Source organism: Polyodon spathula, chromosome 20 (genome assembly GCF_017654505.1).
Source record: "Polyodon spathula isolate WHYD16114869_AA chromosome 20, ASM1765450v1, whole genome shotgun sequence".
Taxonomy (NCBI): Eukaryota; Metazoa; Chordata; class Actinopteri; order Acipenseriformes; family Polyodontidae; genus Polyodon; species Polyodon spathula.
In genome coordinates, this window is record NC_054553.1 from 7,161,302 (window position 1) to 7,168,037 (window position 6,736).

Here is a 6,736-nt window from a genome sequence, read left to right on the forward strand (position 1 = left end):
TGCTATTAAAACGTAATCACCTGTAACAAATCTCAACATTTAATATATATATAATGTATATATACACACACACACACACACACACACACACACACACACACACACAGTACTGTGCAAAAGTTTTAGGCAGGTGTGAAAAAATGCTGTAAAGTAAGAATGCTTTCAAAAATAGACATGTAAAGTTCAGTGAAAGTTATTACTATAAAGTTACCAAATCATTTCAGACTACTCTACGGGAATCCATATATTTTGTTTAATTATATTGAGAATCATATTATAGTGTGATGGGTGTGGGGGCCAATCTTAGGACCACATTATACTGCTGACAAAACAATGGAAACAAGACTAGTTTTACTACATATATTTATTTTAACAGCTTTTGGTTGTTTGGACTTACAACATTCAACGGTCCAGTGACTTTGAGAGTCTTTTACTTAAATGTTTTGTTTAGACATTGTGGATATTTTAGACAAACATACAAACAAGGGTAGCTATTGACATCAAAAGCTTCTGCTGCATATAAAACTGAAAAGAAAATAGAAACAGTGCTGTACCAAGCCAACCGCCCTTTGATGTGACAGTGGGAATGATTTATGCATAAAATGTAGGACGGTGTTCAGGAAGTTACAAATAAGGAGATTGGCATTCATTAAATCTGTCTCGATTGTTATTAAGCAAGCCAACAGCAGCCGATATTTCACAATGTATTTAATAATCAAATCCATTTTAAAGCGCTAAAGCGTTGACAACTGACCGTTATAATGATGCTTTGTTTTCTAAATGAAATATTCCTGATTATTATTACTGTGATAGATCATTTCATTCACATTGCTATGGTGGATTATAGCAGAAAAAAACAAACAAAAGAGAATTTTTTTTTTTGACTTGATTGAAAAGACCTATTTGTGAGAATGCTCATCGTGCCTGGACAGGAGTCCTTAGCCTGAGTCTCCCCTCCCCCTGTTGCCTCTTTTCCCTACAAACCTGCCCAGCCGGTTCTCTGCTCGCCTTTGTGATCACTTTCAAAGAGAGCCAGCTTGTTTCATGTGCACTCTGCACTGTACAGTAGAGTCTTCCTGACTGGCAGAGGAAACAGACACCAACGTATATTTTAACAACCTAACGGGTGATCTAAACCCTGCCATTCTTTAGCAATAAGTTTAACCTGCAGGTTTATTGTTACGCAGAGATATGTCAGGTTACATAAAATACTGGAATAAAGGTGGCTGCTTATCACAATTATTGGTTTCTGCTACAAACTGCAAACAGACTGCTTTTTTTTGCTCATAAAGGAGATAATAAATAGAGGATCACTTGTGAGTAAATCTCTGTTAGCGCATGTTTACTTGAACAAAACCATTACCAGTTCTATCTGCACACAAACTGAACACATCTACAATGCTTCTGTCCCTAAGCTAATTTTCTTTCTTCAAGATGCTCTTGGAATATCTTATGTTTAAATATTTCTTTAACTTCTTAGGGATGGTTAACTGTTTTCTTTTCTCTAAACTTAAGGCCAATGAAATAGTATTTCAGAAATTAAACAAATGAAATATTTCAATGTTTTCAATCTTACATTTCCTTTTGCTTGAAAAGCAATTCAAAATAAAAAGCTAATTTAACTTTTTTAACCATAAAAAAGAATTCCATTTTACTCGCTGGGCCTATTGTAAATTTACAGCAGAAACGAAACACCATCCTAGTCCAAACCTAGATACTCCTGGAGTCATGGAGGTTCCCTGAGACATTTTCAGTGGCTGAATCGAGAACCAGCTATATATGTTTTTTTCTGAAGAGTTTATTATGTACGATTAGATTTCATGTGCGATAGATAAGACACATAGTATACACACTGAATGACACATGTGTAGAGGGGTATTGGAAGATGATAACACCACTAACAAGCTGCTTAACAATTAGCTGTCACCTTCATAGTTTACACAGGCTTGCACAGTTTGATAAAGCGATGGTGTATTTATTTTATTTTGTCATGCTTTAGCCAATGGCAACACTGGGCTTTAACTTAGAATGTATAGTTTAGCCTCTTCAGTTATTAAGCTCTTTTTTGTGAGCAATTTGGGGAGAGAAGAGAACTGCAAAGCTTCCATCACCCAAAGTTTAAACAAGAACGTTCATCCTCAAGAGTGAAATAACCACAAAACACAGTATATCAAAAATAAGACTATGTGGAAAAGAAAGTATATTTAAATCTACAAAAAAAAAAAAAAAAAAAAAAAAGCTGAAACCAGATAATTGCTTTCCTAAGATCAAAAGTGATTTGGAAAGTCATTTTTGTAGAATGTTGGATTTTAATGAATGCAAGATAGATTCTAAAATAAGATAAAAAACAAAAAAAAACAAAAAAAACAATACTAAATATGAAAAAAACTCATGGTAGTTCTGGTTTAAATTTCAGCTAACCCTATGGTGTGGCACACTGTGTGTGTGTGTCCATTCTGAGCTATTCTTGCGTGTCAAGCACAGTTGGATGTTATCGTCACAGGAATATTTATACACATTTTGGTATTTTACATATTTGTACCATTGTTACGCAAGTTTGGGTGTTCTTGAGTTTTGAATGCTCCACCAGTAATCACATCCTTTCCAACGTTGCTTACTACCTGCTTTGGAATGTGTCTTGATTCAGGAATGATTGTCGTAACCAAACAGCAGAATTCTTGGTACACATGTTCATCAAGAATCAAGGGCCAGGTTTCTATGGAAATAAAAACTTAAGTCTTTAAAATATGTGGAGGTACATTTAAATGTTTTTTTTGACCTGAAAAAAGAAAACAAAAAGGACCAGGGGTCACAAATGGAGATTAGATAAAGGGACATTCAGAACAGAAAATAAGAGGCACTTTTTTGTGCCTCCTATTGTGAGTTGTGGAATTGTTGGAGTCTAGAACTCCCCAGTAATGTTGAATCTGACACCCTGGGATCCTTCAAGAAGCTGTTTGATGAGATTCCGGGATCAATATCTACTAAAAAAAATGAGCAAGATGGGCCGAATGGCCTCCGCTCGTTTGTAAACTTTCTTATGTTCTTATGTAACTAAGATTTCAAAATACATTTTTCAACCATCAGTTAACTTAAGAACCATTTTTACAGTAATACAGCCTTTCTTAAAGGATACATATATAGTCTATAGTTTCTAATATTTCTAATTACTGATTCATATCTTAATATGTGTTCTGTGTTTTTCTCTCTTAGTGTTTATTATTATTTGCTGCGTTTCTAAACTATTCCAGCAGACATGCTTCTAAAAAAAGATTCCTCAGATGGCGGGAAAGTGAGGTGGGGGAAACATATTAATGTTGCACAGGCTTCAGTGCACAACGCTTCACTTATGTGCACAATCCTCACTATCCTTTTCAGGAAGTCTTTACAAGCACATTTTAATAGATGAGTATGACAGAGAATGCAAAACATTATTTAAAGCAAATATTACAGAAATTAGGAAAATGTGCATGAAGTATTATTTTATCTAAACACATGTGTGAAGGTAAAACACTACAGTGCTACCCTCCATGTTGATCTGCATGTAACAGAATCCCCCAGTGCTCTCTGGCATTTACAGAGTTAAGTCTATTCAATCTACACAGTGGCAGATCAAAATATTGCTGTTGTTTAAATCATTAAACTAGGGCAGAAATACAAGCAACTCACATGCAGATGTACTTTAGAAATATTAATCACTAACTAGAAAGGGACTGTGCCCAGGATAGAAAGCCATGAGAATCTATTCGGGACAGAACATCGAACCCTGCAGTGTTAAACCTTCTAAGATTTTCAAACTGAAGAAAATACATTAAAAATGAAAAGTATGCAGTTCAACTGAAGTTAATCCCCCTACATATTACATAGGCATTTTAAATAGTAGAGTCATCTCATTCAACCTGCCCCAGTTCTCCCCAGTCTACAGTTCATTACATTACACCATGAGATAATGTGACCGCATCTCCAGGAAATGAATAAACTGTAGTCAACACTATACTGGCCCTTTGTACGGACTTGCTTAGCTCTTTGTCTGAAGAAGCCCAGCTTCACATGTGTTACGATTATGTGGGATATAGCGTAATTATTGTAGGTGTATGTAATATCATATCATTCCTTGTTGTCTTTCTTCCACATTCTTCCATAATTTAGCCTCCTGTGCTGCTGTGCAGAAAGAATACTGTGTTGACAGTCCAGTTTACGAAATGTAGCTGCTGGAACTACTATTCTATTATGCTATATTGCACTCTGTCAGCCAGGCTCCTGTGACTGCTTGTGGCAGTAAATCATCTCTATCAATACAGTATTTAGTACAATAGAATTCTCACTAAAGGAATTTGATTTTAAAGCTTTAGGTTATCACTTGTTTAACCTCAAGAGTCAGCCACTCACTTTCAGAGATCTCCTTAAAGAGAGAAGACTCCTATTAATCTTCGAAATCTCAATAAAGGATCAGATGCAGTATTTGGTTTACGGTACTGATACGAAAAGACATAAAAACTAAAAGCTGTTAATACATTTTCTTGTGCCACATCAAATTGAGATTGAGAGGAACGGTAGTTGCTTGCGCCAAGTTACCAGCAAGGACTGCCAGAGACTCTCTATACAGCAAGAACAGTTTACATGTAGGTAAAAACGTCCTTCTCCTTCTTCATCTTCTTTTTTGCTTTTTTGGAAATTTTTGCAGACCCCAGGCACTTTTATCTATGCATATGTATACTACTGGACATCTGAGTTTAATCTCAGTTAACTTGTTTTGTAAACATGGAAATATACCAGGAAACGCACTTATTTTTACGTCTGTATTTATATTAAACGACTTATTGTTATATTTTAAAATTGACTAGTCTCATGCATCGCATGCAAAAAAACAACCTTTTTTGAAGACCCCAGGGAGTTTTAACACGCATACGTATATTAGAGGAATCAGTGTTTAATGACAATTAATTTGTTTTGTCAACATGGAACATTCAGTCTTGAACAAAGAAGACTATGCGGCAACCTTATTCAAGCATTCAAAATTCTAAAAGGTATTGACAATGTAGACCCAAGGGACTTTTTTGACTTGAAAAAAGAAACAAGCACCAGGGGTCACAAATGGAGATTAGACAAAGGGGCATTCAGAACAGAAAATAGGAGGCACTTTTTTACACAGAGAATTGTGAGCATCTGGAATCAACTCCCCAGTAATGTTATTGAAGCTGACACCCTGGGATCTTTCAAGAAGCTGCTTGATGAGATTCTGGGATAAATAAGCTACTAACAACCAAACGAGCAAGATGGGCCGAATGGCCTCCTCTCGTTTATAAACTTTCTTATGTTCTTATGAAATATACTAGGGAATGCACTTATGGTGACGTCTATATCATTTATATTAAATGATTTATTTCTGTTTTAAAATTGAACATTTGCCTGCAAAGAATTCCCTGGATGTTGTTATATTTTACATTTTAGAGATTTCTTCTCATCATCATTATCATTCTGAGATTCTGTTCTTGATCTCTGAAAAATGTTGGTTTCATGTCAGTGTAACGCTCATTGTGGTCCCTATTGCTGCAAGGAAGTACGGTTCCTCTCGATACTGGTTGATGAAAGTAATGCTATTTGTGGTCCCCACTGGACAAAAAGGAATGTTCATTTCTGAGAATTAGCTATACATTGAAGAATAGCCTATATATTTGGTAAAAATAAAACATAAATAAATAAATACATTAATAAATGAATACATAAATCAATACATAGACATTTATTTCTGTCATTATCTTGATATTTATTTATTTTTCACTATCAGATATAAACTCTGCCATTTAATACTGTATGAAACGAAAATAAATACTCAACAGTTCTTGTTCAATCTTGTACAAGATTTTTGTACATAAAGGTCATCATGTTTTCATATATTTATACTTTCAAATTAAAAAATATATTGTAACGCCCCAGACAATTGCTTTGTTGCAGGACTTGTTGTCTGTTCAGTTTGTCTCATCTGTCTTTTATGTTACATGTATTGTAAGGGGAATGGGTCACACCGTTACTTAGCGTGGTAAGGGGGAGTGAGTGAATGAGTGGGGAGAATGTGTGTGAATGAGTGGGGAGAATGTGTGTGAATGAGTGGGGAGTATGTGTGTAAATCAGTGGGGAGAACGTGTGTGAATGAGTGGGGAGAATGTGTGTGAATGAGTGGGGAGAATGTGTGTTGCTGTCTTGCTGTTTGATGAGCTGGACAGTGGCAGGAAACGAAGGGAGGTTATATAGTAAGGGGGTGCATGAGCCTGGGGACTGGAGACAGTCCAGCACTGAACCTGAATGAGAAACTGTGGGTGTGACTGAGCGAGTGTGTGAGCTGTGACCGGAGAGAATATGCAGTGAAAGTGCCAAGACTAAAACAGAGATTTATTATTTTGGTGCCGTGAATTCCAGCCCCTGACAGGAATTCTTTGTAGTTTAAAATAAAACAAATATTTGGAGAATTCAAGCATGTCTTAGGTTAAATTTCCACACAGGGTTTATAGTGCAAACTTTAAAAAGTATTAGTAACACTTTAAAGTGAGTGTCTGTAATTCCAATGTAACTAACACATGATTTCCTACTGAGTTCAAATGAAATTCATTTGAATTCAAAAGTCACAAGCATGAGTTCCTGACATACTTTTCATGAATTCATAACATTTCCCTTAATACTGATGAAATAATCATGAACTTATTTTAAAGTGTTACCAAAATATTAAATGTATTTTATT